The sequence below is a fragment of the Linepithema humile genome, chromosome 4 (genome assembly GCF_040581485.1).
Source record: "Linepithema humile isolate Giens D197 chromosome 4, Lhum_UNIL_v1.0, whole genome shotgun sequence".
Taxonomy (NCBI): domain Eukaryota; kingdom Metazoa; phylum Arthropoda; class Insecta; order Hymenoptera; family Formicidae; genus Linepithema; species Linepithema humile.
This window is the reverse complement of record NC_090131.1, coordinates 23476268-23497667: the sequence shown is the minus strand read 5'-3', so window position 1 is coordinate 23497667 and position 21400 is coordinate 23476268. Positions and strand designations below refer to the sequence as shown.

General features: G+C 37.1%; 1 protein-coding gene across 4 annotated transcripts in view; it reads right to left on the bottom strand.

Annotated features, from left to right (window-relative positions):
- tinc (tincar) overlaps positions 1-21400 on the bottom strand; it is a 61434-nt gene that overhangs the window by 35937 nt on the left and 4097 nt on the right. For all 4 annotated transcript variants that reach the window (XM_012367620.2, XM_012367622.2, XM_012367621.2 and 1 more), the window contains exon 2: positions 2707-2794. The gene's annotated coding sequence lies outside the window, so the exon portion shown is untranslated. The remainder of the gene's footprint in view (positions 1-2706; positions 2795-21400) is intronic.

The window sequence follows — 21400 nt, the reverse complement described above, 5'->3', positions numbered from 1 at the left end:
TGCGCGAAGACGAGGAGAAACCCGCGGATACGGTTATGCTAAAATATTAGGTTGGCGCGAGATTTGCGTCTCTCTCTTTTTCAAATATTAAAAATGCTCCTACGTCTAAAGTAGAATTTCACAAATATTTCTTTTTGTACTGCATATATTTTCCGTGCAGCTTTAAGTACACCGGCATTGTCTAAAGTTAAAAAAAAAAAGCATTTTGTTTCGAGGATTTAATAAATGTTAACATTTCCGAGACACTTTTTTCTATATTATGTTCTCACAAAGTAGAGCAATATCCTGCAACTTTAATTCAGAGTTATAATTTGTTGTAACTTTTTAATTTGATGATTAAGACGGCGTTTTAATATTTTCTTATATTTCTATTATTAAGTTACTGGGTTTAATTAAGTGGAGGCCGCGGAATTTTTGTGAAATAAGGCGCAGTTTGTTTCGCCTGGATCGCGGGGTAAAAGTAATTAAAATATGAACGAGCACAGTTTCCAGTTTATAGGACTTATTGGAGGCATGCGCACCCGGGTGCGCCTATACCTGTTTGGTTATAAGTCCGACCTGCTTCAGCCCCTCAACGTCTTTGGGCTCAGGGGTTGTAAAGTGCAAAGTTTTATGATCGTTTTCGCTGGATTCGTTCCGCGATAAAATTTCAAGGAGGGAATAACGACGGTGCGTGTGAAGAAGCACGTGCGTGACCGTATCAAGGACCTGAGGCGTGTACTCGCCTTCCTGTTTCACGATCTGAGAATTTATAGTTCCCCTGCGTATGGCCAGCCACGAAATCCCCGTTCTACAATGCAAACCTTTCCTTTTACCTTGGCAAGCATGTTCGATGCCTGCACTTATATTATAAAGTGCGATTTCTAACTGCTAATCATAATTGCTAGATATAAAACATAGATACAAATATTAAAACGTAATTCCTCCTTAACGACGTTATGCTATGTTTCATAAATAATGTATGAAAATTGTACCAATTTGTTACAATTAAAAGCCAAATTGCTAATAAAGACAATTTAAAACCTTAATGTAAATATATTCACTAGCATTACGTTTTATCACAGATGTTAATTTTCATTAATTTAAAAAAATTTACAAAACTTATCAACTCAATTAAACACACGTTTTAATTTACGATAGTACACACTAGTTTTTTCGCCAAAAATAAAAAAATGTTTGTTTTAATTAACAGTATGTGTAATTATTAACCATTTTCAAAAAGAATATTTTCATAAAAATATAAAAGATAATTATATAGCAAGATGATTATAAAGCACCAACGTTGTTAGTATTTGCATAGAGACTCACATAGCGTAACACAGAAATTTTCACTTGCTTGTCGAGTCGCTCTTACGCGGCAAGTGGAAATATTAATTAGCAGACGAATCCACATTACGCGCTAGCATCAAAGATAATGTCTGGAAGCGCTGGTCTTTATAGAAGTCCATTTATAGATGAATATAAGCACAAAAGTGCATTTCAATAAAATAATCGATGAGGTTTCCTTGAAATGACATCGTGCAATTAAGATTTAAATAGAGACTTCTCTCGGAAACTTTAATTAATGTTCTCAGCTTATACCATTTTTTCGCACTTCATTGCGACCTTAATACCTTGATAAATAAATTAAAGATCTTGGTAAAAAGATAAAATTTTTATTCATTTGCAATATCTAATAACAAAATAATCATTGAAAAATTTCTTTAAAACACGAATTTATTTTTAAAAAAGTATCTGCTGTATTGTCAAATATATGTATGCGTTATATTGTTTTATAAAAAAATACAAAGAGTAACAATTACTAAAATTTATTACCGAAAAATGTTTTCTTTTATTGTAATTACAGTATTTACGATATATATCAGTTTAAAGAATAGTTAGTTAAAGGATAATTGAACAGCTCCGTGAACGTTTTGCACTTTAAATATTCGGTAAAATCTAAATTCTGCAACTTTTGAAGTATTATCGAAATAAAGCCGCTTGAAATTAGCTTTTACGCTCGAAGGATTATGCCTGAAAGTCGCTAGTAGATTTTAAACATCTTTCATTAAGTCCGCTGATTTGTCGCGGAAGCGTAAAATCCTCGCACACTCAGCTGAAACTTTCGTTCTAGTACGACAGTTTGGTAGACGACGAAAAAGTGTGCGGTTTACGTTTAGCAAGTTTAAAAGTTTAATTGCACACTCTCTGCAAGTATAAATGCTGACAAATCCCTAAAGTAACATGCTATTTACTTTAAAAAAATGAGAAATTTTAAAAATCTATAACGTCAAGTATTTGTATCATGATTGAAAATAATATGTTTTTATCGTGATGAAACAACGTTGGTATGTTTTTATCGTGGCAATAATAAAAAAAAATACTTTACTATTTTCTGTCGTTTTACTTTCATATATAAAAGAGATGATATCATTGGAAAATCCATTATAGAAATTGCTTTGCATATTTTGCACATGTATTGTTCATTCAGGTAATTTTAAAACACAAATAGTTCAATTTACTACAACGTTACAAATTTTTTTCGTTTTACACTCAAGTACTCTTTTCTCGTAGAATCCAATTACAACGTGTCGATGTTTACTCTATCTCACAGAGAAACTTCACTTAAAAACTTTTTAATCAGAAAATCTAACCAATCATTCGATAGTGCGGATAATTTACACTCTTCCCGAGCATAAAACTGATATTGAAGTTACCAGAACTTACCAGATTTCTGCCGAGTCTTCTAAAGTCTCGAGTAGGCTTCTTCGCGATAATTGATTCGAAGATCTAGCATCTTTGGCAGTGGCAGCGCCTGAAACGAACAAATAACAAAATGATGGTTAGTGAAATTCAATCAATAAAGTAAAATAAGATCACAATATAAAAAAGAGGCTATAGAATATGATATGAAAAAATACATATATATATATATTACGGAGTTTTTAAAAATTAACGAAGGCAGACTGTTCTCAACCCGAATAACCTTGATATCCAAATTGCGTTTTCGCATATTCGAATGATAATAACTCTTTCGTATTAATGCCAATGTTTATTGCAGATCCACAAAATAATTGTTTATTATTTATTCACCAACAGTTGAAATCACGCAAACTTTATAATCAGTGATCTCGATTTATGAGATGCAACAACGCCTAGGAACCTTAATGGTCCTGAGTCGCTTGGCAACACCTTGAGACTGTATTATATGTCTTGAGCCTTCGCAATATTGAGTCGCTTGTAAGAGATTCGAACGTTTTGGAAATTCAGAAAATACTGAGGGCGATCACTGCGCGACACCGAATTTATACCCGACTTGATCAATGGCATCAAAGCGCGTGCCGAAAGACTTTGTAATAAACCGACAAATAATACCGACAAGAAACTCTCTTACAAGTCAACTCACAAATACGCATATGTTTTTTTTTATAAACTATCGTCGTGCACGACATATATTAACGCATACCACAGACCTTCATACTTCTGAAAGAATAATTCTGTCAAATAAGAGCATTATTTCAATCCTATTATCCTATTCTCATTCATATCTACACATATTGCGTAAATTCTAATTTTCGTACTGTGTTCGTGTGTGTTTATATCACAAGTACATGGAGCGGCTTCATTAATTAAATTGTCTTCGTGATGTTATTTGCATGGGATTAGATACTGTTTGCCAGCTCGGCGTGTTTATCCTAAAGCAAGAATGTTATATCGAGGAGAACCAGCGTGATTCGCGAGAATCCTTTGTTGATCAATAAAATTTGGTGCTTACACATGGCGAATAATGAGCTTGCACGCGCTTGGACAAACTGCGTTAATTACAAGTTACGTCCGCATTTATAACAACATACAGTTTGCACTCATGCTTCGCATTCCCTTTTATTATACAAAATGACTCGCTTCAGGTACATATCATAATGTGCACATTACTATAACGTATCTCTCTTAAAGTTTACTGTGCAGAGGATACAACGTGGACTTTTAATGCACTAGTTATTTCATATAAAAAGTAATCATATAATGTTTGAAGTCATAATTATAATTACTGTTGAAAATTAATTTTCTCTGCTATTTTTCTATTAAAGATGAAAAATGCAATCTGTTCTGTATTTTTCACAAATTAATCGCAAGATATAAATTTTTATAAGATTATTTATAATTGTTAAGAATAAACATTGTGCGGTGTATCCAATAAAATATTGGAATTATTTTCAAATATAGACACAATTGTTAAAATATTACTCGAGTTCACTTGATATTTTATAAATTTTTTGATGTTATCGATATGACTCAAAACTAAAACAATCCTGTGTCTTATCTTTTTTCTTTTCTTTTCAACGGTCGCACGGTCGATTTCACAAAGAAAAAGATAACATAGTGCCATTAGGCTGATTACAGTTTCGTATTACGTCGCCTGTACACCACCTGAGCTCTTCTAGGATGGTGTTTGGCCATTGTGTGCTCTGGTGGTTCGAGAGTCGAGAAAGGTAAGCTCGTGTAAGAAGGCAAAACCGCGAGTTCATTAATTTTACCCTTCGAGGCAAACCTCGAGCTGCACAAAGCATGCCTGCTTGCGAATTAACGTGCGGTGCACAATACGAATAAATATAGCGGGAAAGTGCGCGGGCTTTGAAGACACATTATGCAATGACAATGCCATTCGAGCGCGCTAAGAATAATTTTTAGTTTCACGATGAAAGGAAGTAATTCTGCCCCAATCAACTCAATCAAGATCGTAATTAAATCAATTCAATCAAATTAAGTACTCGTTAAATTAATTCCATAAAACGATACAACAGCAGTTAGCACAAATTCATTACCACGTTAAAGCGGTAAAATTCAGTAACAGCTATATTGCGTACATTGTACTAACTATATTGTAATCCATCGAACTATTGTGAGAAAAGATAATTCGTCTCATTAACCAACTATTTAATTTATAATTATGATTGTTATCATTATTGTACAATTTCATTGTCAATAAAATAACCACAAATGATTATATTCTGGAGAATACATGAAAATAGATAATGCTCGTTTTAATCCTTCATACACATATTGCTGCTCATGCATCAATTAAATTTTTCATTTACTATTAATGCTAACAGAGTATTTTTAACGTGCACATGCTAGCTTAACGAAGAAAAAAGTAGAAAGGGAGCAGAAATATTGTCCAATAAGTATAACGTGCAAGCGACAGTGACGCGGCAGCCGATCCCTCGGCGTGATCTTTATTAATCATGCCGGAAATTGCCGTAGCTCTAGGTCAATCTCCGTCTCCGCAAAATTCCCGCGTATCGCGAACCTGAACGTGCCGGTAATTACATCACTCGCAATAAATCAGGCCCGCGCACCATGCGGCATTAATTATCCGTCACCGTGTGGCTGAACGGTGCCTGCACGCAGAGTGGCAAAAACTTCCTTCCACGGCGAGAAGAATGCTTACTTTAATAAAATGCCCGCACGACGCTGATTTATCATCCGTGACTTCCGTCACGATACGCGTGTTACAAATACGTGTGAGGATCGAACAAAAGGAATCAAAATAAAAAGCGTTGTCAAAGGAATTATAGTGCGATAAATCCCAGACGGGAGACGGCCGTTTGCTAGCTCTTGTGTACATAGCACAATTCCGCACATATTGAAGGACGTTTAATGAGAAAGAGTATTATTTAATCACGTTTCATCCTTTCTCTCTGCTCCTTCTTCTTTTTACTCGCTTTGACATCAATGCAAATATCAAATTAGACAAGTTCAACCGTAGAACTGTAAATATAAGTTAAATTGCGTTATTCACGGTATTGAACATCGCGATATCAATGCTGGCGAGCTTAAACAATCGCAACGCAGCGAATGAATAGGTTGCTTTTGTAATCGAAGTTTGTTATCGGGTAAATATATCGTTTTCAATTAATAATCGCTGATGAATGCAACAATTCAGGAACACTCATTCTCTCAACGGTGTGGAAAAAAAAATGTGAAACATTTAATCTTTTACATTTCTTTGCAAATAATGTTACCGATTGCAATAAAACGCTCATTGCGCTGCACAGATGAATTTTATAATAAAAGTTACATTTTCTTGACGATTTAGTCGACTATGAAACGGAAATAAAGTTTATTCCATATGTAAGCTTGAAATCCGCGTAAAGTGGAAATAAAAAATTTAATCCGCGCGCGTGGCAACTCGCTGTAAACAAGATTTAGATTGATAAAATGATCCCATAGGGATTATTTATCACGCGCGACATCCGCAGCGAGGCGCGATGCATTCCTAACTTAGCGCGCAAAATCGCACGCGCGTAAAGAGTGCACCGAAAAGATTATTCATCGCGCGGTTTTCTGCATACAAAGACCGGCGCTCCTCGGCGATGTCGTTCGCGCGAGGAAATGAAAATCGTGATTAATTCGCGGTCGACCTTAACATGGCCCTGAGATGAATTATTGTGCGGCAAGGTATCTCGAGAAAACCCTATTATCTCGCTGGAAAGAGTGAAAATTCGAAGATGGAAGGTTGAGATGGATTTCAAGCCTTCGCCATTTTGCCAAGTTTGCGGCTTTCTTCCGAGAGCTGCCGCTCTCTTCTTTCTATTCCCTGTTCATTTCTTCTTTCAAAAGTCGCTCTTATTTCGATTCTTCCAAACTATCGTTTGTCAAGCCAGAGAAAAATCTTCTATTATTTGATATAGTATGGCTTCTCTTGTGATTACAAGAAGAAAAGCCGAAAGAATAAACAAAAAGGAAAAACATCAAAATTAATTCAAAGCAATAAATATTATTTCTATTATTTAAATATTTAGAGAATTTTTATAAGAAAATTTTTTTATCACAAGTGATAAGAAATATACATATTTTAGGAAGAAAAGTTTAGAGTTATGCCATAAAATTTGGTATAATGATTATTGCGTAACGCCGTTTACATTTTAGATGATATATATATTTCCCAAGAGCAGGGGTAACCCGAAAGTCCATTATCCCGTCGGAAAGCGTGAAAATTCGAAAGCGGAAATCGGGATGAGTTTCGGACTTTCGCCGAGCTTGCGGTTCCGCACTCGCAATCGTTTCCCTCTTCCTTCTCGCGTTTCCCCCCTCTCTTCGTTCCTTTTTCATGACGTCTTTCCCATGCGGGCGCGCCGAATTCAACGCCGGTTAGAATTTAAGGAAAGAAGCGCGCGGGAAAGAGAGACTGATTTCGAGAGATTTCCTGAAGTTGGAGAGAAGCTTAAAGCTCCGCAGGCGGGAACCGCTGATTCGGAATTCTCTCGGTGGGGACACGAGCGCGGCGGGGCCGATGCGGTTAGAAGTTTTCGAGATTGTTTGCCGTGCTAGCCGGAATATAAATCGGACTTAACTCGTCGGTTCCCTTTTCGTATGGTTAGGCAAATGTGGCTTTTACGAGCGCCGCGCCGGCAAGAAAACGAACGTTTTTAATTCACTCGGCTTCTCAGCTTTCCGCACTGTCTGAATTCGCTGCCTGAAAGACCATCTTCCTTCCGTCCCGCCTATTTTATTATCATCTTCAAACTATTATTTTACATTTTCGTTAGACTGCGTTATTTCAACGATAACGTTGTTAAATGTTTGTCATAATTATATGCTTTTTTAACAGATAATATTGTTTTAAATTATTTTATATTAATATCAGCAAATCAATAGCTCGTTTATGCACATTTTTACTTTACCAAAAAAAGCAATATTTATTGATTAATATTAATAATCATTTTTGCACTACAAGATGCGAGCACTTTCTAATGTTTTCACTCGATAAAGAATCGTTGAACATATCGCTGAATATACATTCAGCGAGATCGAAAATGCACTTTGCGCAACTTAAAGTGCCCGATTCTAGACAGAACCTAGATGATCTTAGATCCTCGAGAACGTGCGAAGAATAGGCAAGAAGAGGGGCGGTGGTTGATGGAGAAATGTGTATTGTCTGGCTCGGGGAGATAGTTACTTATGGTATCCATTTGTGGGCTTCTCGATGCGTCGTCGTTCTACGGTACATACGCGCAAATGATCATACACGTATACACGCACACCGGACCAGAGAAAGGAGCCGCACAAAAGGGTCTCGAGGTAGAAGCGAGGGTGTGCCGTGATAATTCTAGAGCCCTCACCGTCACGACCCATCGTTCGGAGCCCTTCTCTCTCTCTCGATGCTCTCGAAAGCCCCTACACCGAGGTTAACTGTTGCCCCTTTCTCGTACGGCAATGCACATCGTTTGACGCGTGACGGACTTGTGTTAATTGGGCCCAGGGTGGAGTCCGATAGTGACGAGGGCAAGCGATCGGCAACCGGGGTAGCTTCACTTTCGATAGCGCACTCGGTCACGCTGATATAATCGACGCTTGCATCATTGTACGTCAATGTACCTTCCGCAGAAATACGAAACTCGGCACATTTGACAGAAATATTAATAAAAATACTAAGATATTTTTGAGAAAATAGTATAAAACACAGTGGTAAAAATAGGTAACGCAATAATAGTTTAATAACAATCATTGCAGACGTTTTATGAATGTTATATTATTTTTTTACGCTATAATTTCTATTGATTTTTCCATTCTGCGCGTCTTCAAAGTAACAATTTTTGAACACCTCATGAAATCATTAACAATTTCGCTACTTTGCCGCCGACGCTGTAGAACCTCATGAAATACGTGCATCCGGCTTTTCTCTTAATTAAAAATTCAGGGTATCTTTTTCTCGAAAGGATAATAGCATTGCGCCCTTATTCGTTAAAGAACGGCAGTATTGACGTTAATTATCTTAATTGCTTTAGTGAAGGTAGAAACATTGCCCGTATTTTTTTTTTGTTAATTAACAAATTATTAATAAATATTGATTAAATATTTAATAATCTCAAGATATCTATATACCTTTCAATTCAATTAATAAAACTTAGTTTAAATAAAATATCATTTTCGATATAATATATATTATATCATCTTAATTTTTAAAGTGATTGATTGATGTATTTGTATCCATGAAAGGAGATCAAATGCATTAACCTCCATTAACGCTATTCACACCTGCACGCGATCGATACACGTTTTGTAATATAAAACAGCAAAATATTCTCCTGAAGAGAAAACTTCCGGCGGTAGAAGAGAAAGAGGGAGAGACTGCGGAGAAGAGAGAGGAAATATTGTAGCGAAAAGTCAGACTTGAAAAGCAAAACGAAAATTAGTCCTGATCTCATTAACGTCGTTGTCTGCCGACGTGCATACCGAAATTACATTCAGACTGTAACGGCAGAAGAATCCTGAGATGAAATAATCCGCGAATCGAGTCAGGAAGACGGAAATTGAGGAGGTATGATATAGCGTGAAGTCGACCGTTTGTAGGTGTAAAAGGATTAAGGAAAGGTGAAAAGAGGGAGCAGCGAGAGCTGACACGATGGCAAGAAGATGGGGTTAAAGTCATAGAACGTGGAAGTTCGAGCGATCAATTACATTAAGTCGGTACCCTAATCTTGAGTTTCGTAAGTTATACGGTAATAGTGGGACAGATAGCGTGCGCAATTTACGTGCAATGACAAATTCTTGGGATTTATGACAGAATACTCTCAACTTCGGTAATCTTACGTGAGTTGTATACATAATGAGCTTCAGGTAAATAGAGGAAATTATTTTGGTGACGTACGTACAACATTTTATGCTAATTGCATTAAGTTTATGCGTCGAAAGTTTATCAATATTTTCCGAGAGATATAAAGTTGTGAAGAGATCCGATAAAAGTCAAATTTTCCAATAGTTCAATTATAACTCCATTAATAGCCTCATGTAACAAAAATACCCAATATAAAATTATGTGTTCAAAATATACACAAACATCATATTTATCTTCGCAAATTACTATTAAGTAATCGCAAATTAATTTGTTGGATATATAATCATTAATCAACAGATGAAGAATTAAAAACGTAACAAAAATATAGAGAAAGGTTTCATATAATATCTATAACATTTAAAACTTCGAGATAAATAATAATTTTTTATAAATCTCATAGCTTTTTCTTTAAGATATTTAGAAACTTTATCCATGTAAAATATTTTATCCTGATATCTTCTGTATGTATCATAGTGTAAAACAACGTATTGAAATTTTATATATAAGGTATCAATCATTTGGATAATCGCTCTACTTATTTCATTGTAAATGATAAATGTGGAATCATGACTACCGGTTCTCATCTTTTTATTTGACAGAACGATTAGCAGCGATGTAGCACTATACATTAATCCGTTTGACAGGAAAACCGCATGTACGAGCATTTCACTCATACTGCACAAAAGAGGTTAATAGATATTTGACCTTGCGGTTTTGGCACAGCCAACAGTAACCACCGTACCCATTTGACTCTCCATTTGCTTCGTGAAAGAGCGACACGTGAAGGGTCGGAAGATCAAGGCTTATCAATTCATGCTGCAAGCGCGCGCAATTTGCATTTACCTTGCAAATTGCAAGAAGATTTGAAGAGTACCTTGCCCCGCAAATATGTATGTACTTCTTCAGTATCTAAATTCTGAGATATTTTTCTTATTGTTCAAATAATTGTAAAAATGACATATTTTTTAATAAAAATTTTCTTGTTAACCTATTCCAATGTCATGGTACTAGTAATTTTATAAATTGATGTATGCTTAATTTAATAAATTTTTCTAAAAACCTCGTCTTACAAACAAGCATTTTGTGTAATGCTTCATCGATAATCAATATCTAATAATAATTAGATAGCGCTAGTTATATAAGAAGATTGTTGGACATAAATGTGTCGAATTGTTTGAAATCATTAGCGGTGTAACAAGATCATGTCTACAAGGATGTGTTTGGGCTTATACTTAGTGGTTAGAGAAGGGTCTGACCTGTGGTACATATATATTGGTCTTTCGGATTGAGACCCAAACCCTCTCTCTTTCCCTGGGTTAGCCTTAAATGAAACATGTCCAAATTTAGCCATCGGATCAGATTCATCAATCAGTTTGTTAGTGGATAACCATGTTTTTACGTGATATCTAAACGTAAATATCGAGCAATAAGAAAATAATGACAAGATCGCAGTTGGAAATTATCCAATAAAATATTCCGACGTTTTCAGATATTTATAGATTTATCAAATTGTTAAAAATTAAAGTCATAAATAAAGTTTTATTACACATAATCGTAACGAGATTTGCTGCACTCAAGTTAATTTACTTGTTTGATGAATGTAAACGCTAATTATTCAAGTTAACCGGACAATGTTAACGAGCAGGTATAATTTCGAGAAAATTAGAGAGAGAGAGAAAGTGGCAATTTTTCCGCTGTGAATGAAAATTAAAACCAGAGCAAAATGAACGGCAACTGCGAAAAAAAGAAAAAAAAAAGGCGTTTGCGACCAGCCGGCACAGTCGCGCAAAACTGCCGGTGTTTTCAGGCACATTCGAGGCTGTCCGCTCTCTGGGTTCTCAATTTTTTTCCCTTTTCCTTGCGCAAGAGAGAGCGGCTAGAAAGAGACCTTCCACGAGATGAGGCGGGTCAAGTTCACTCCAGCGCTCGACGACTCTCGGATGGCGAGCATTTTCGCCGGGACTCTTTTTAAAATCGTCCGTCTAAAATAAAGCGGTCGCCGGAAAATTAAGAGAGAATACGCAAAGAAATTCAGACGACCTCAAAAATCAACTTCGTTTTACGCGCTCGATTACAGCGTGGAATGGACAAAATGTAACAGAAAAAGGATGAATCCGTGTATTAGTCGCATTCTAAGTATTTTGTCGCAATGCAGTATTCCCAAATCTCATCACATATGTAGAATGAGATTTTACGAAAACTTAAGTATAAAAATTACATTTCAGTGATTTAACATTTTCAGCGATAATTTTCAAATGTTCCCAATCTGAAATGTGCATTTTAATTAAATGGCCCGTTTTTAAGCGCTACATATTGATTCGCCCAGGCGGCAATTCGCGGGACGAAAGTTTCTTCTTCGCCAACTACTGAATACGAAATAAACGCGTTACTTCGCAAAACGTCTGACTTCGCTACAGCTTTCCACTTTGCGCTTTTGCACTTCGGGCTCATCGTGTTATAAATAAAACTTGTAACAAGAAGCAAGACGCGAAGTGCTAAGCGAAGAATCGCGAAGACGCCAAAGTCGTAAAGTAGGGATGAGTTTTCCTAAAGGCAATGCGTATGTCGAGTCACACTTCGTCGCACTTGGTCATGAATCATCCCCGGCATCGATATTCGATACATTCGGATTCGGAAAGCATCCTCGTGAAAACGGGGGGGGAGGGATCGGCAACGACGGACGCAGGGAAAGTAATTTCGTGCGAGGGGAAGGAGACCTCGCACTTGACATTCAAGTTGCCGTACGTTCGTCGCGTGCAGCAACAGCGAAATCGCATTTGCGCGATGACGAAGGCGACAAATCGGAACTCGCGTAACTCGCCGGTCGAATCGCATTAAGGCGATAAGATGGGAGCCGAAGCCGGTGCTCTCCACTTCGCTACCGACTAACGAGGGTGGGTCCCGCGGGAGGAACGCGAACGTGGATGCGATCTGACGTCGATAAAGTTTGTCCCGTTCGCTTCGTCGTGTTCGATACTGCGAGAAACCGGAGACGCGCCGTGTTTGATGACAGCGGCGCGCCGCGCCGTGCGGATGCGCACTAAGGGTCGATGCACACACCGAGAAACACGCGCCTCGGTCACGCGAATTGCGGCACACCCTCGGCAACGGACGGTCCGTACCGTGGACTATAGCGATAATACGATTACGGGTGCTCCTAGCTGTGTGATATTCGCTTTGCGAGGGTGGGCTATTGAGTTGTAAGTTCCACGAGGAGCAATACGTTTTAGTCACGTGATTTCAGGCACAATGCGCCGGCATGAATCACTCGCGAGAGCGTGTAATGATTCGTTCACTTACGCTCTAATACTGATCTGTCTCCTCGCCGTGCAAATTGCGCAAATTGATGAGCATTCGTTAACCGGCGAAACATAAAATGCTCCGAAATAGCGCATTCAGTTCCCAATTATCCGGATATTTTTAGGATGCTTAATAATTCCTAGTATTAATCAGGAATTAATCAAGAAACCAAACAAATAATTAAAATAATAATGTTAAATATTTAAATAGCACCGGCGCACGAAATAGCATTTGTTATTTAATGCTCGATAGCTGGTTTCGATTCAACCAGTATTTGTTGTACATTTAAAGCTATCTGTTTCGACCAGTATATTTACGTCTCTCAAACTTAAATGTAATTAATTCTATCGCAAATTACTATGAAAACGTAATGTAATATCCACTACCGGAACCTAATTGTAGACAGCTACACACACGTGTCGCGATAAGTCGCACAAGTATCGCTATGGGTATGAATTGAGTCTGACAGTCTAGACATTATTAGTTCGCTGATATCGTTATCGAAACAGCTGTTTCCTACGATTTACAATCCTGATGTTTTGTATCGACCGAAGTACCACTCCTTCGGTGCCTACAAGATAATATCACAATTGTATTTCTACTTATTGTTGGTATCTCGAATGGTACGCATTCTCTTGTGTTTGCAAATTATTTTGTAATTCTGATATTCCAAAATTATTATAATATTTTATATGTACTCTCGCTATATTTCAATAATTTAAAATATTCTAAATCTTGGTATTTTATTGCACGATTTGGCATTAAAATCATTCAAATTTTTTTATTACGATCACATTGTTAAAATCTTTAGTGCTCGATAATTGGATCAAATTAATAAATTGTAAAAATCACTGTAAAAATAGAGATATAATTTTTGCTTATAGGATATGTTTGTGGTAAATCGATTGCTGCAATCTGTTGCGGGATTTTTCTGCTTTGCGCTGGAAATTTCTTACAACTTTTTGCGGATTGCACGAAAAGTTGCAAGCTGTGTCGCGGACTTTAGAAAACTTTGTATCACGATCAAACGTGCTGGAGACTGAGATACGATTCCGTTTTCAAAAACGGTCTATGCGATTTCTGTGAATTTGATAAGCGGTGTTAGCGTGACATATTTGCGCAACCCGCATTACAATGAAATCGCTTGGCGATACCGATAAGCGCTAAGCTTTGTATACTTTCGGGATAATAGTTGCATGACGGAAATAGACAGGAAAGATCGCGATAAAAGTCTGAAAAGCGAGGTAAGTTATACATTACATAACGTACAGCCTGTTTCTGGAATAGATATGTATTTCTGATAATGAAACAGCAATTAATTTCATATTTTTGAAATATCTCGCATTTGATTCACTTAAAGACGTATTTAAAGTCTTATTTATCCAAACCTCGCAATAAATTTCAATTAAAATTCAAATGCAATGTAAAGAGTCATGTTAGATATTAAACCGCATGAAACGAAGATGATTGCTCGCGAGCATATAAAAATAATAAAAATAATAAAAACATGAAGTATGTAAATACTTGAAGCGTCTAGTTTGTAATTCCCATGATGGTTTTTAGAATAAATATGCAGCTACCATGTGGTATATGAAAAACTGTGTAATGTTAAAATAAAAATATAAAAATAAAAATTTCAATTACAAAATTAAAAATTTTTAATATAGTTTATATATCCATGAAACGTGGATTTCGATTCAAATTAACAAATTAGTTATTTACACCTTATTAAAGAGAATTTAATTTACTTGTAAAATATCTGAAGATCAGGTAACTTAAGTAGGCGAACAATAATGAATCACCTTCGCTATTCATTAATCATCCCCTTAAGTTGATATAAAGTGACGGTTTGCATATTTTGCACGTAGACTGAAACGCAGACGCCGAACACCGGTTCAGGTGCGCGCTTTAAACCCACCTCACGCCATCGCTGATGGACTCATTAGCAAGGGATTCTTCGTTTACTTCCACCCTATCGGTTTCCCGCGCCAGTCTCGTGGCGTCGTTCAGCGACGCCTTCTTAATTGATTATAAAATTGCGACGCAGCCTCTCGTCATCGGCGGATTATCCGGCGGGGATTAAATCGATGATTCATTGCGCGGGCACAACGGGGGTTAGTCCTTTGTCCCGGCCAAGTCGATTTCCGCAGATTATATAGCCCGGAAGAATCGAGTGAGCTCCTCTTTCCTCTACGTACGTAGACACGTAAAATGTCGATCCATTTTCCACGACGAAAGCTCGCGCGACGACGACATTCCGGCCTTTTACCGCGACGTTACGTTCCCCGGATACTTGGCTCCGCGGAGACGCCCCGCACGCGATTCGCTTCGAATGCAAGACCCGTGCTCGCGGGTAATTGTAGTTTTCGACATATCGGGGCGCAAGGGAAAGCGTGGAATGATGATTGATCGCGTGTGTGTTGCGCGAAGAAGGAAACTTCTGTGAAAGCGAATTTATACCCTTCACTTTCGACGGCTATTCCGAATAAACTATTCAACATGTAAGTGAAAAATGCAGTCGATACTTATAGGTCTTGGCATGCGAAGAAAAGTAAAGTTGACTTTGCGCTCTTCAAGGTCTCTTTTAATGTGTGAAATATATATGATGGATTGTATTTGTTTTCAAACATAATAATACATTATTAATCCGCAATTTTATCATAGAAGAATCATAAAAATTTCTTATGGGACAGATTTTTGCGAATTATCAAAGATTAATCGGAGAACGAGATAAAGTTCTTTTATAATTGATATTCTGTTAATTGAAATTATATTAGAATTTTAAATTTTATTTTTTCTGAACATGACGTTCCCTCGAGAGTTTAAAATGCAAACTGCGAGGAACCGTATTATTTGCACCGTATCATGACACACCCACCCTTGAAAGAATCCCAAATCGGTCCTGAAACACCGTCAAATCTGCGTTACCCTCGTCAGAGCGTAGTAGGGTGGCGGATAGGAATCATCCCTTCGAATGCGTGGTTCGTTTTCCACAAAATTTCAAGTCCCGAGTTGAAGTTTCGCGCGCGGGAAGGGTTAAACGCTTATCCTTCTTTTGTGACGCGCCCCGTCTCTTCGCCACGCTCTGTCACCCGCGCGAATAAGCTAAGGTGACGCGCGGAGGGGGTGAAACGACGGAGGAGGTAGCGGTAGCGGCGGAACGGTAGCGGAGAGGTATGGGCAAGAAGAGGGGCAACCTTCTAGGATCTTGAACGTTATGAGAGGGAATTGCCGGAGCGTGAGGGGCTGCAAAGTGCGTGACACGCGTGACAAACGCACCCGGATTAAATGCCGGCGCTCGGAACTACCTTTCAGGTTCTAAAGGATGCCTGGGAGTCATCACGCTCTATACAAATGATTTCGCGTCGAGGAGTTCGAGATTTAAGGATTGAAATGCAGAGGTTCTGTACATGTAGTGTTGATAATCTTCCTTCAATCTGAATAAGGCATTCGAATATCAGTGAGTTGAAATTAATTTATGCATGAAGAAGCGAATAAGTTTGATTTAAATTATACGTGCGTATATATTCGAGTATAAAGTTATGTAATTTTAATAAAAATATTCTGACTTGTCTTTCTATACTTTTATACGACGTAATGATTGCAGTAATATTTGTATATTACTCTTCAAATTAAAATGGATTAAAATGGATTAAAATGCGAAAAGTAAGCTACGCGTTTCTTTACGTAAGTTCATGATCGGACCTTTATGTAATTTAAATGATAAGAAAGTCGAAAGCTCTTTCTCATGTCGTTTTTTCCGAACAGCATGTGGATTTTCTTTTGGTCGTCAACGGCTTTCATGAAATAATAAAATCCTCTCTTGTATCAAAGCCAGAATCCCGAAGAAATGATAAAAATCCACCGCCAGTTGGCGTCTTTCGTTCCCTTGCAGCTTTACGTAATCTCGAAGATTTTCCCCTTGCTTTTATTACGTACATGTTCTTAACGTGAGTAAGTCTTTAGTCTCGTCATCAAGAACGATCCCGATGCTATTTTAGCCGACCGATCTTAAGCAGCTCATAAATCTTTATCATCGACAAAAAAATAATGTTAAACGCTGGAAATATTCGTGAGCAACAAAAAGAATCTAATAAGAAGTATAATTAGATTTTCGCAACAAATCACGCAGTGTTAAAATTTATTTTGTTTTAATAGTTGTAAAATTGTGATATTTTTATATCACTATGATTTTAATTTCTTGAACTCATACAATTGCAACTCATGCAATTGCATTCATCAATATACTTGGTCAAATCTTATACTAAACAATACATTTATAAGTATTTAGATATATTTAATTATAAATTATATAAAGGTTTAATTAAACTTCATTAAAATTATAGCGATCTTTCGTAAATCTTTCTGTTGAAGGCAAGCGTGTCTCCGCTGTGGAATAGCGAATTTTACCTTTGAATTTTATTCTTTCATCTTAAAAGCAAATAGATAGGGCCTTTGAGATTATTATTCAAGTAGAACTTTTTCTTTGTTTTCATATCGTCTAGCATTATTTCAGTACAGATTGCAAAAGATAGATATCCGACGCTTCGATACCTCAGAGACTTTCAAAATTGCAAAACTCGAGGGAACCAGAGTTTTGCAGAGAACAAAAAGACACAAGCCTTTTGATGCCCAACTCGCGTTCCTGTCTTTTGTTTTTGCAAAACATGGTCGTATTGCCTTCATCCAGCTGTGATGATAATCCCAATATTAGTGTCCCACATTTCGCAAAAGGATTCAGTAAAGATAGATTAAAGTCTCCATTCTCTTCTAAGATGATCAGCTCCATTGAACTTACGCCCTATTTACTGTGAAAGCGTCTCTCTCGGCAAGAAGATAATAGATCCTTCACTAGTTTTAATGACTTTAACGATTTACCAATTATATCAACAAATTAGAAAAATGTATGGCAACAGCAGAGATTCGTCAAGACGATAGAGATAACATCTTCAATCACGAGACGTTTAACAGCAATTCTCATACCTCTGTTAGTTTTATCGCAAAAAAAATAAAAATATATATATTTGCAGGAATAAGAAAATAATGCAATATAAATAAAAAGATTAAAATAAATGCTATTTATCTGTTGCAATAACATACGAAAATTGACAGAAGAAACCGACCCTTCCACCAAAGATTATCACTCTTCATAAAATGCAACGAAGATGTATTTTCCGAATCGTTAGTACATACCTCGCGTGACTGCGGAGATCAGACAAGACCCTTCAAGGCACAGCACTTTATCTTCGTTACGTCGCTACCAAAAGAATTTCCGACTTTAAGGCCATCTTCTATCATCCCCCCTCCCACTTGGCGTAATAAGTAATGCATACATTTAGAGGATATGTACGGCTTGTTGCCAAAAATATATTGCAGATCTGCATACCTAATGCGGATATTTGTCGCGCGTTGGCCATATATTTGTGACAATTGCTTCTCTTCTGTATAATACTCGACCGATATTATTTAGAACAGTTATTGTTAGCATTTAAAAATCTGTCAGAAACCTTTTGTTGAGTTTGACATTTGCAGAAATCACAATCTCGATATGATCTGCGTTTCTGACAGATACTAATACATTTCGATGCTTTGCATCTGTGAAAATTGGTATTTTTTGAATTCCCTGCAGCTTTATTAAATCAAAATGTTTTCATTGAAAAGTCAATACCATTTTTCCGGATATAAAATGCAATATATATTTTTTCGCTAAATGTCATGATTCAAACTAGTTCATAAAGATACCAGAGAAAAATGATCAAGCAAATATATAAATAAAATATTATTTTAAATGCTGTTATTCTTCTAATTTTCCTGCTATCTATTGAAAGCCACATCTCGTCTTTTCTAATCATTCTTTTTCACGACAATTCTTTATCTTTTTAATAAGAACGGAGAAGTGTAATAAAAAAGCAAAGATTAAATATAGTTTTGCAAAAAATAAACATATATATATATCACGTATCTTTTTATACCTGAGAGCATCTTTATGCTTGTGTTATGAAAGCGGGAGCTCGAGCTCCGGAGGGAAAAGAGAACACGGGCTTTTCCATGTCGTGATGTAGTTTTCTCGGGGTTATAGGACACTGCCAAGGTCATTGCACGGATCACAGTCGCCCGCGGTCCCTTCGCGCGGAATAATAGATCAAGCTGCAAGGAATCCTTCGAAGGATTTTCCGCCCGACTCTCACGCACCATCTTCTTTCCGGCATCGGTGGTCCGTCCTATGAGTCAGCGTGTCACCATGGCTACAGGACATCCCTCGCGTCGGGGTATAGGTGCGTGTACACAATTTTCACCCTCTCTTTATCCCTCCGTGCCCTCTCTCACTCTCTTTCTCTCTCCCGACGTCCCGACGCTTTCCGCGTCGAAGCCGCGTGACCCTTCGATACCTCGCGACAACCTCATAAATGCGGGATTAATTGCGAGCGTATTTAATTTTAACGTCGGCGCGCGAAACAGCACGATGTCGTCCGCGTGACTCTCTGTCTGACAACGGGAATTGCCAATGTGACATCGTAATTGCTTTTACGTTCGTCTATTCTCATCAATCAAGAGACCTGTAATCGATATTTATATTTAAAAAAAAAAAGTAATTTGTTGCAGTTCATCTAGTGACTTCTAGAAATACATAAAATATTATATTTTTCAGTTTAACGTTGAAATATTGAAAAACAATTTTTTAACTTAAATGTTTACTGTCAGAGAGCAAAACACATTCCTGAAATAATATTTGAAATGTAACTCAATCATAGGAAATTGTATTATATTATCGCATTTCTACACAGAGAAATTTTATATAAAAAATTTTATATAAAAAATTACTATGTACGGAATTAACTGCGAATTAACCATGAAGCCGCGGACCGAAAATTTTAACTATATTTCATATGTAAAACTGTAAACTAGTAAAATTTTTTATAATTCTTTCATGGTCCGCGGCTACTACCGGACATAGTAATTTTTGATATAAAATTTTCTCCGTGTACTACTCTCATCTCACAACTCAGCACTATTCAGTGGTAACGCAAAGTTACGTCATATAAAGAAATAATATAATAAGAAATAATATCTTAATAAATACAGTATCGATCGTAACGCGGATCTCGTTGCGCCAATCTCATTCCGGCGAAAACTTACTGTCGCCGTATAACAAATCGAGCGTAGTATCGCGCCCGAGAATATATTCCGGCCAGATAGAGAAAGTGTCCATTTCCCGTATCCTACGGCACGACACCGAGGACCAAATGGAACGCAATAAAGTCATCGACCATTACGATACCCTCGTAGAAATGCAAGCTGGTACTCCGTGTCCCGTCGTATTTCCGTAGACGGATATCCAGGTCGACCCAAATGTTATTTTAATATTTAATTGCTTTAATTTTGGTAATGGAATAGTCTCCCCAAGTTGTACAAACGTTACCCACCGTCGCAGGATGTTTAATAGGCATAGGCATATTTACTCGAGAGAGAGAGAGAGAGAGAGAGAGAGAGGGAGGGAGCAAGAGAAAGAGAGAAAGAGAGAGAGAGAGAGGGAGAAAAGGGAGAGATTTACGAGAATATGCACTTGTTTATAAAAACATACATAATTTTCTAAGAATAAAAAGTACGGCAATTGCAAGCGGTGCGTAATAAAGAAAAAATTGCAAAAATTTGCAAACTTGCAATTTACATTGCAATGCTATCCTCATCAAGAATCGTTTGTGAAATGTACAGAGAGAACTGTTTAAAACTATTTGCCCGGTGAAATAGAAGAGTGGAGCTTCGCCGGCATGAATATCCCTCCTTATAATAACAAGGTTCGAGGAAACAACTTTTAGCACAAACAATATTATACTGTTGGGAGCATCTTGATAAGAAAAAGAACGCCATGCGACGGAATATATTATTAAAGTCCATGCTATTCCCTAGCTCGTAAAAAAAAAAAGAGTAAATGCAGTTAGGGTGTTGGCTTAGTAGACCCTAATCTCGAGAAAATCGATCCGGAAGACTGAATTCCTCTCGACGAGTGACATGTACAAGATAGAAATCCTTTCTATGGAAGAGGGTGTTGTCGAGTGATGACACCGTTCATCCCCGCGATAACGAAAATTCGTTCCAAAACTTTGAAAACTAAAAATATTGTAATAATAGATCTTTTTATAAATTCGAAAGAATTCGCAGTTTTACGTTTAACTCGAATCTAAATAAAAATCGTGAACAGAAAACATATAACATCATAAATTAATTTTATATTATATTTGTATAAAAAAATTGTTTTAAATATTAGTCTGCCGATGGGTTCAATCGTGTGTTCTTTTGATGTAGGTCGAAGAAGATTTACGAGATCAAAGATCTCATTAGCAGCGAAAACATATATCTTTCTTGCTTCTTCCAAATCTATCGACTCGATGTAGCTTGAGAGCCCCCTCATCGGAGTATTTTCCCCAATGTCGAATCATCATTATATGTTTATTCTGACGTTTACTTTCTTGCCTTCGGTATCATAAAAATAAATGTTCTTAG